Raw genomic sequence first — 10,726 nt, forward strand, 5'->3', positions numbered from 1 at the left:
GGGGGAGGAGATGGTGATGGTTGAGAGGGATGTCTGTTAGGGTTAGAAGGTTTTATATATGTGTAATTCACTAGTCTGGTTGGACCTTCTGTATTACATATGATTTTTTTAAAACCGTTTGTGATATCCATGCGTAACAAAGAGATATATTTGTAAAAAGTCGTCTGTAATATATCACAGACGTATTTTTTATAAAAGAACAATCTGTAACTTCATCTCTATCTCAGATGGTTTTTGGTAAAAAAATATTTCTGCTGGTAGTAGAGATGGTTTCACATAAAATTGTCTGTGGTATGTATTATACTAAGACGACATGTTTCTAATATAGATACTTTTTGTTAAGAACTGTATGTGACTTGACTCTTAGTGATGATTCAGAAAAACCCGTCTGGGCTTTCTTTAGTAGTGGAAAGAAAATTTTATTAGCACACTAAGCTGATTTGCGAGGATACAAGGAGCAGTTCAGAGCTGAAATTTGTTTGTGGCATAGAAATTGCATATACTACGTTTTGACCAAGATGATTCTGGCGCGATAATGATTTCTTATGAGTCTAGAAACTATGATCCAATATTCACCTAGAAACTTTTTCTGCGCATGTTTTTCATGAGAATGATGTGTTTGCAAAATGTGAAACAGACGAGAACTTTGTTTCAGCTCTAATTTGAGGGTGGCATATCTGACAACTTTAGATTTGCCTGGTGTGCATACCTGAACTCATCTTTTTCCTGTTGTTGCATCTTTTTTTTTTTTCTGATGATGCAAATTTGTTTGGGCAAACAAGACGCAGAAGTGACGAGTTTGCCTATGCGTTCAAACTCCATCAGGTGCATCGATCGATGTGCTCAGAATTGCGTGCAGGGTCGGGAAAAGGTTGGGAACCGTATCACATATGGGCGACTCGCTTTGTGGGTCCAGGCTAGGAGTCTGTGCTCGGTGTGCGTCCGGGCTGCGATGAAATGAGAAAATTTCTACAAAAGAAAAAATCTCGTATAGACTTGTCGGTTAACCAAAAATAATGTGTGTGCCGGGACGCTATAAAATGGCCATGTGAAGACTAATTGAATCCATCTTTTTGGCCTGGCTTGTAAAAATTTCCGGGCCAATATTTACACCAGTTTTGAGCCAACCAGGCCTTCCAAACATCCACTTATCTTTTGAGTTCAGATGTGTAGCATGCAGTATGTAGTAGTTTTGAATTACCGTACGTATCTAGTGCCACCAAATTAATGGCTAGGTATTTCTTTCTCTCAAAATATGTAGTATACATATGTTTTTTTCGAGAGGTTCAAACCATATATCATTAGCTTATTATAGATGGATTATTTTATTTTTAAAGGTACTCCAGTTTTTCATGTTTGAATCGAATCTCACTTCCCAGACGCACGGGCGATCTCCTGCAGACCCATGGCGCGCCAGATGGGAGGGGACGGGATGACTATTGACTCTAATGTTGCATTGAATTATTAAACTCAAAACTATCTATTTAATTATGCACTCTATTAATTCAACCACGTGAAGGAGATTAGGTATCTCTCTCGTTAGGTAGGGAGAGTAAATTTCATCTTATGGCTCATATCTTCCTAGGACATATTTTATAGGTTATTTTAGAATTATCTTTATAACTACATAGTTATAAAGTAGCGTTTGATAACTCTTAAATATAGCAATACATAATATTGAGAATTATTGATAGTCTTAGGTCTAAGTATCCTATAAATACACTATATAATATCAATTGATGTCATATAGAGATATAACAATACAAGCAGTGTCACCAGATATATCAATCCAATATCATATTCCCAACATGTGTCCATATTATTTATGAAATATAATCATCAATTAACACATGTGTTGGTACATGACTCATTATTGTCCCCTGTACTGTTGTATCTCATGATTAATTTAGAATAATATCACAATATAAATAATGAGCATCACGAATAAATCATATATTTGCTAGTCAATGCAAATAATAATTATCCATATAAAAATATCATTTAAAGTATATAAAATATAAAAATGATATAACCATATCACATGTCACCAAACACCTATATCACATCAAACAAGGGCAGCTGCAACGAGAGCAACAGCGGCACCAGAGACCCTCCAAGCACCACGGCCAAGCAGGCTGTACCCGTCGGAATAATCCTCGGATACTTCCCCTGGGCTTGAGCGTGAGAGTGGACGCGTGTATGTGCCTGGGGGTTTGCCTCCACCACCACCTCCTCCCCTCCCACCACCGCTGCCCCCTCCCCTCCCGCCACCGCCACCGCCGCCTCCTCCCCTCCCGCCACCGCCACCGCCACCCCCTCCGCTCCCGCCGCCGCCACCGCCGCCCCCTCCGCTCCCGCCGCTGCCCCCTCCGACGGCGCAGCAAGCGCCCTGGAGCCACACGGCCAGGCAGAGCAGCAGCAGCAACGCCGCGCAGACCAGCCTCGTCCTGCCTCGCATGGCCGTTGCCGTCGTTGGTCAGGGTCGAGTATACCCCGTGTATACGTTCCTGCGGTCCTGCCTCGGCTGGTTGGTGCGCCTTTTATACAGCACGGGAGGGCAAGGCGAGGGGGAGGACCGGCAGGAGCTGAGAAGCCGCGAAACTGAGGCGTACTGACGGGGCCGTTACTCCAGCTACTACTATTGGTCGATCAGGCGGGGTCGCCGTTGAATCTGGGCATCTGTGGATCAACACGTACTGCTTTTCGCGTGTCACGATCCTGGCGGGCGTGCTAGACTTATAGCCTGCAGCACTGCCAAGTTTCTCTTTTGGACATACATTTCTTGCATCTCCAAATAACCGAAATTTCAGCGCTGCGTACCGGAAGCAACCTACGGTTTCGTGGATGTTTAAGGTAGCGAGTAGCGTCCAGCAACAACGTAGCTAGATTTAGCCCTGCTGCACATCAGAATTCACCAAGATAGATGGACTCTTTCTTATGTTGAGTTAAAGGAAAACGTAGCGCACAATATGTATTATAGTTTTGGTTAGCCGTCGCTGGTAACAGGTTAGATATTTCTTTTAAGAAAAGGTCTCTCCCATTTTATTTTTTAATAATACACGGAGTCTTCAATTCAACTGTTTAAAGCATAAGCGTATTCTTAGACACATCCGCCAAACTCATTTGATATTACAACACCCTCTTCTAGTGCCATATTCAAACTCAAACTATCTTTTTACGCTAATTTTCCTTCCCTCTTATTGGTGCTGCATGGTCTGAGATAGCTCTTTTCTGCTCCTCCTGCCACTCCAGTCTTGGTGCTTCCCGGCTCCACACCTTCAATATAATGTTGCATCGATTCATCTACAACAGCTCGCCATTCTTGAAAAGCAGCCCCCATCTCCTTAGTGTTCTCGCCATCATACCCACCAAGATCTTCACCTCCATCTAGATTTGCCCTTGAAAACATAATGCATTCCTTAGTTTCCAAATACACCAAAGAGCGGCTACAAAACAATAATTCATCACATTGTATTTCTTATTGCTCACCTACCAACGTGCTATTGACTCATAGTTAGAGCCTAACTGAACATGAAATAAATCGAACAAAAATGCCAAATCAATTTAACTACACAACATCCAAAGAAAACATGATTAACTGTTTCTTTGTACAAAAAGGCAAGATAAATCCTCCATTGTCCTCCTTTTTGCCAAATTGTCCTTGGTTATCAAACGATTATTAGAGAACAACCAAAGAAAGATATGAAATATAGGTGGTATCGTTAGCTGCTATTTTATCGGTACATACACATGACGAACTCCTCTAAAGTTGATAACAACATACCGGGACTAGACTGAATATATACCTGAAGAATTATATTGCCAAATAATAGCATCACAATCATCACTAAAAACAATAGCTTCTGCAATACTAAGCAACTCCTCCCACATACTCATAACAGTGCTTGAAACAGTCCTTCTAAAGGTAAATTTTAAGTTCACGCCACCCTAGGCCTTAGCTATACTCATGCCTTCCTCATTCACAATTGAATATAAATGCCAATATTGAATAGTAAGACTAGATGTCCCTATCCAGTTATCTTCTCAAAATCTGATATTTTTTCTTTTCCCCACCTTCCAACAATATCCTAATTGAGCTGCTCTACTAGCCCACCAAACCCCTTTCTAGAAAGAAGAGACCCCAACTACTAGGTATAAAAAAGGTTTGGTTCTTCAGTTTTATATTTCTGATCAATAATTTTTTTCCCAAATAAACTCATCACTTAAGTGATATCTGGATACCCATGATGCTAACATACACATACTCAAATTATGCAAATCAAGAATGCCAAAACCTCCAAACTCCTTCTTTTGTGTAATCAATTGCCAACTAGCTAAATGGTATTTATGCTTACCCACTTGATTATTTCAGAAAAAATGTGCCATTTGAGAATTAATAGCTTCGATAACCTATCTAGAAAACTTTATAATCAACATCAAATAAATTTAAATATTAGCTAAACAAGATTTTAACAGAGTTAATCTCTCATAATAGGATAAAAGCCTACTCCGCCAACCCGTAACTCTCTTGACTATCTTATCTACAATTGGTTGGATATGCTTCCTATTTAATTTGGTATAGTTGAGAGGAACAACCAGATATTTAAAAGAAAAATTATCGCACTTGCAATAAACAGGTTAGATATTTTCTCTCTAAAGATGGTAATATGCTCTCTTTTTTCCGAGGAAAATCCACTCATGTTCAGAGAGCTATCTTCAAAGTTCAAACAATGCATCGTGCACTTATTTTAAAGAATCGCTCAAACCATGCGTGAAGAAAAAAACTACGAAGCCATCACAGCGGATCCGGATCCCAAGCAGCTCTTTTGTTGACCAGCTAACTCCCCGAGTCCTGCGGCACAGCGGCAAGCGGCACGCTCCAGTCTCACTCCCACCATCCTTCTGTTCATCCTCGTCCATCCCGTGATCTCCTTTGCCATGCACAATTCCGAATGGAAACATCCCGTGCACAGCGGGCACGCGGCGGCGGCGCTCTGAGTGCACCATGCTCGCGGCCTCGATCGGCCACCACGGCCACCCGCCTCGAGACGCGAGGATAACTTGCCAAGGCCACCGCAGATTTGGTTCCCGGCACGGCGAAAAAGAACGCGCTAAGCTCGCCTCGCCAGCCCCATCTTCGTCCCGAAACACACAGCACGCGGCGAGCCCGGTTTGGCCGGCGGGCTCGACTGTGGGTGGAGGAGCTCGATTCGGCCGGTCCCGAGCTCAATTTGGACGTCGCCGGGCACGACTGTGGGCGAAGGACCTTGATTTGGCCCGTGCCGGGCTCGAGTTTGATACTGGAGTTTCGAGCTTATGGTACGCTAGTTAACAATTGCTTAGGAGAGAGAGAGAGAGAGAGAGAGAGAGAGAGAGAGAGAGAGAGGCCCTCAGGTAACGTGGGGAGCTTACTTTGTAGATGTGTCGCAACAGAAGTTTCGTATGCATGGGTTCTCCATTTCTAAACAGACTTATTATATTGATCTTACAAGAGGCTCGAGCCTTTCACATTCAAATGAAGTCTCGCCTCTAGACACATGTCATGCACATCTTATTTGCCAGATGCATAGCGTGTGTCAACAAAACCATAATCCACGCACTACAAATCCACAATCGTGGGAAACAACACCCACACATCCCCGCACTACGTAAGAAGCCAGTAAAGAAAACATCATATTAGTGACTGCTGCTCAACATGTGTCACTAATGTTCTATTAGTGACAGGTCTAATAAGGACGCGTCACTAATATCCATTCTGATCGGAATCAGATATAGACCCGTCACTAATAAGTGATCATTAGTGACATGTCGTAATATGACCCGCCACTGATAATAATAGTGACGGGTCAAAAGTTATGACCTGTCACTAATGACGAGGTCATCAGTGACAGGTCATCCTAGACCAGTCATTTGTGACGGGTCAAGTTATGACCCGTCATTAATGATCAACTCCAGTCACTAATGATCAACTCCAGTCACTAATAATAGTATTTGCAAATATTTTTTATTTTTATTTTCTTTTTCTCTTATTTTCTTTACCTTAATAGCACTAGAATAGAAATCATTGTACATTTCTGCTCAAGTTTGATATAAGGTGTGACGGCTATGGCCACAAACATGCGTTCCAAAAATAGTGCAGAAACTTTCGGGGGTGAGAAACCAATCTTTCAAGTCATTTTTGGCCTTAAAAAATTCTCCGAACCTAACAAAGTGGGAGAGAAACAGATGCAACTTTTTTTTACATGTCCATAGAGTCAAAAAACGTCGAAATTGGAGTACGTATGCAAAAGTTATGCATGTTTTACCGAATACACTTTGGATCACCTATCATTATAACCCTCAATAAAATTTAGCAAATTAATCATTAGTGACGAGTCATGGTTATGACGCATCACTAATGACATTCGGCAAAGAATATTAAAAGGATAAAATATCTGGTTTCTATCACAACTACGTGATAGCAGATGTGTTAAGGTGACTACACACGCGAGGAGGAGGTCGCAGATTCGATTCCTATGGAACGTAATCTTGAAAATAATGTGAAAAAAGCGTGGCTTGTGAGGCATATGGGATGGGTCTGCATTGGGATGGGTCGGGTGAAAAAAAATATTTTTTTGACTTTTTTCTATCCAAAAAATATGAAAAATATTCATCGGTCATTAGTGATGGATCAATGTTCAGTCATTAATGATGGGTTAAAAATATATTTTTTAATTTTTTTTGTGTCAAAAAATATGAAAAATGTTCATCGATCATTAGTGACGGGTCATAATTATAACCCGTCACTAATGATCTCATTAGCGATAGGTGATGATCCATCATTAATAATCTATCATTAGTGACATGATAAAAGTGATAGGTATGAAACCCGTTACTAATATCGATTATCATTAGTTACTAATATACTCCCTCTGATCTACCACATGGGCGCTAAGGTCGCTCAACTCGTTCTCCAGCATGGCAATCCTAGGCACCACCTGTCGCATAGACTCCTATGGTACTACTTGCTGTCGAGTATATGAGTGCTTGTCACGCTTGGCTGCCGCCATGCAACTGGTATGTCCTTGATCGCTGCCACGCGAATGCTCTCCCACTTGACTTCTATTCCCATCAGTGCCCTCCTCGCTATGCTTTTGCATGAGAAACAACCAATACACATTGATACTTCTTTTCACTGCCAGGTTAACTTGAAAGCTGAAGTTATTTGTATCACCTAAGAAGTGTAAGCCAAATATGATCACAAGACTTAAGCTCAATCAACAAGCCAGGTGTAGTTCAACCATTATCATATGAGATGCTTCATGTAGTTGAAATATCATCCTGGAGCAATCCTTGAAATGCCAAAATGAACCATGTAACTATAAGTACGACAACACAATCTGAATTGATATGCCATATGAAACGTAAAGAGTAGGGAGATATATCTACATTACATGTTCTTTAGAATTTCTGTGTGCAGCTCACAACATTTGTTCCAGGACTTGAACCCATTCACTAACGGCATTGAGCTGTGTAGATTGTACAGATGCCCAAAACATGAGTATAAATTTGACAATGCTCATCTTGATCATGAAGAAAGACATGTTTCGATAGTATATGGTAAACATTTTTGTCAGAGTCAATGCACAGTACAACAAAGCTATATTGCTACAAGATCAGTCTACAACAAACAAGACTACATGAGTATGTATCTAGTATCTTACCTTCTTGCTTATGTGTTCACAACTTATAAACACATATTTTCACTGTTGTTAGTGAATTTCAAAATGCACAATATTCTACAATCTTGTTTAATATCGAAGGCAATATTGCTTAATATTCTACAATCTTGCTTAATATCGAAGGCAATCTTGCTTAGATCGTCTGCATAGTAAAAATACACTTTTATCAGTAAAATGTTAAACCCTCTCTCCAAAATAACATTGATAAAATTTAATTATGGTACTTTGAGTAGAAGTCAAACATATACATGCAGGGTCAAGTCCACAGATAAATCGAAGTTGTTGCTTAATTAATAGAGAAGATTAGGGATTATTACTTTTGGGAGATTCCATAATTTACCACTAAATAACTTGCTATGTTCATGCCATGTTATCATTGTGTCAATGACAGGTGGGTCCTGATCCCACATGTCATCCTCATATTGGATAGCATATTATGGTGTAGGCGGTTATTTGGTGGTATATCATGGATGTATCCATTACTTTTCCATATAGTCCATAGATAAAATAGAAACCATAATATTTTTGTCAGTCCGGAAGTTGAAAACTTGAAGAACTAATTACTAAGGTTTGGTCCCCAATTAGCAAGCTAGTTCATGTCATCACTGCATATCTATGGCCACAAGCTAGAAGTTTGAGCTATTTTCGGTGCTGTCTTTTGAACTCGAGTGACCACCTTAGATCTGTATGAGGACGAATACGTGCTTATAAATAAAAAATAGTTAAGACAAAAGGCAAACAAAACGAATAGAGCTAACCAATCTTAGCACTAACTCTAATTGCATGAATACTTCTTTTAAATGCTAATAATATGTAATTTAGATTGAAAAGAAATGGTAGTCATTAAGAAAACATATCCATATCATGAAAACGTAATGTTATGAATTTTCACTATCGATAACTGAGAACACTTACAACCGATTGTTTGGAGTTCTTGGTGCCTTCTCTTGCTCTTTCAAAGTGCTAGATGTTTTTTCCTACTCTAGGAAGAGCGTCAACTCAACCACACTGCTTATTGAACCATCAGTCTCTGTACCCATGAAAATACCACTATATGATATATCGCTTAACCTCTCCTCTGAATTAGCATAACCAAAGCAAGCAAGCTCCATCTCACCTACAGAGAGCTTGGGAGGTCCTATAATACCCCTATGCGGTCGGATATCATCAACAGACTGCATAGAACCAAATTCAGAGTGCCTGTCACTGATGTCAGAAGTTATCAGCATCAGAGATAGCTCTACTGCCAATGCTCATTGCATTTCCACCAGATGTCATTCTTTGATGTCGGATTTTGCTTCCTAAAGAAGCTATGCCTAGAGAGGAGGATGAATGTTTCAATGGGGAATCAGCACATTTTACTGTCCTGGTCCTTGGAGTTTGTCTTGAGTAGTTGTAATCTGTTGATTTGCTCATCTTCCTTTGCAATTTTATGTTTGAGCAGTGAGAGCTGCATGGTGCAAGGGATATTAGATATCAAATGATGTCTGAAGTGCTGGTCAGAAGAATGGTATTTGCAATTTTGCATTCACTTTGAAAGAAGAAAAAGAAAACTCTAATTGCATCACATGCGGAGGTAAATCATATTGTTACACGATAATTGTGTACAGAGGAACCATGGTGGAGTATAGAAAATTTACATTGGTAAATGGTAATCCATATATATTGCCCTCGTATGAATAAGAAAGAGATAGGCAAAAGGAAAACAGAAATTTGTCACTTTTCCATAAATTCTTTGATATCTTTGCCCTATTTATTGGCCTTTGCAGCACCTCGTTCCACTCCAGAAACCCTTTCAGCAAACTTTAAAGTACTTATTGTCTCTGAATACGATGAGACATCTGGGTTCATATGCACAAACATCAAGGTTTTTGCATGGCCGCCTGCAGATGATTTTTTTGGTAAGTGACAAGGTACCGTGTAAAGCAATGGTATATAGAACAATCAACAATGCTAAGCACCCACCCAAAGAACTTTGCAGGACTTGCGTAAGTTTGCTGTTTCGGTACAGTACATGAGCATTTTTCTGTGATAGAGAAAATATGACATCTCACAGGGCAGACAAAGATTTGTTGATGTGTTGTTCTTATTTGAGTCTATCGCCTGTAACAGCAGAACGGTCCACCCTCTCACTCCCAGCAAGAATGCAAGATCAACAAGATGTAGTGCACCACGCAAAGTAGCTCTGGTTTTCAGATCTACACCTGGAATGTGTATGGTGACAACACTGCACAATTAATCAAATTAATCCTCTTTTGAAGAATAAGAAGAAAAACGTAATTGGACTATGGAACATGACAACTAACATGTGAGATCTGCTGCTTCTTTCGTTTAATGCAGTTGAATCCACTGCTCTGTTTGCAAGTCCTGTTCTCATGGTCACTGAGAACATTTCAATAATAAGGCGAGCACCCCCTGCAGCAGGCCGACATTCTCGCCGATGACGAGGATGGCACAGACGGCAGCAAGGGGCGTCACAAGTGGCAGCCGACAGCAGCACCGCGGCAGTCAGAGATCGTCGGTCGGGTGCATGGTAAATCAGCCCGTCGACTCGGGTAGCAGCAGGACACGGCGGTGTTGATTGAAGAACTCGTCGCGCAACGTAGATCGAAGAACTCAATTGCGCGACGTAGACCGAAGAACTCGACAGCGATAGGGCTTCTCCGTTGGTGGTGCGGCGAGAGCACTGCTGGGCAGCAGCTGCTCTTCAGCTGGAGTGCAAGCACACCGGCCAGGGCAGTGGCAGGACACGACGGGGCGCACGGCAGGGCCTCCGACCACTCTCGGTGGACTGTAGCAAGGACGACGACACCATGACGACGGCAGGAGGTCGCACGGAAGCAAAATTGCAGGCCAACCCGGACCTCATCGGCGATGGCGGCATCTAGCAGGGGTCCTCAGTCGGAGCGCCAGTCTGTCGGCGCAGCAGGGATTCGACGCCTTCTCTCCGTGAGCGGGGCGAAGGCGCAGGCTAGGCGTAACGGCAGTAGGGGCTCCGCCCTTCC

The 10,726-nt window shown here is 41.5% G+C and overlaps 1 pseudogene; it reads right to left on the reverse strand.

Moving 5' to 3' along the window:
- Nucleotides 1-8,334: 8,334 nt before the first annotated feature.
- On the reverse strand, nt 8,335-10,098 carry LOC133928511 (kinesin-like protein KIN-14M; annotated as a pseudogene).
- Between the last annotated feature and the right edge of the window lie 628 nt (nt 10,099-10,726).

Source organism: Phragmites australis, chromosome 9 (assembly GCF_958298935.1).
Source record: "Phragmites australis chromosome 9, lpPhrAust1.1, whole genome shotgun sequence".
NCBI lineage: Eukaryota > Viridiplantae > Streptophyta > Magnoliopsida > Poales > Poaceae > Phragmites > Phragmites australis.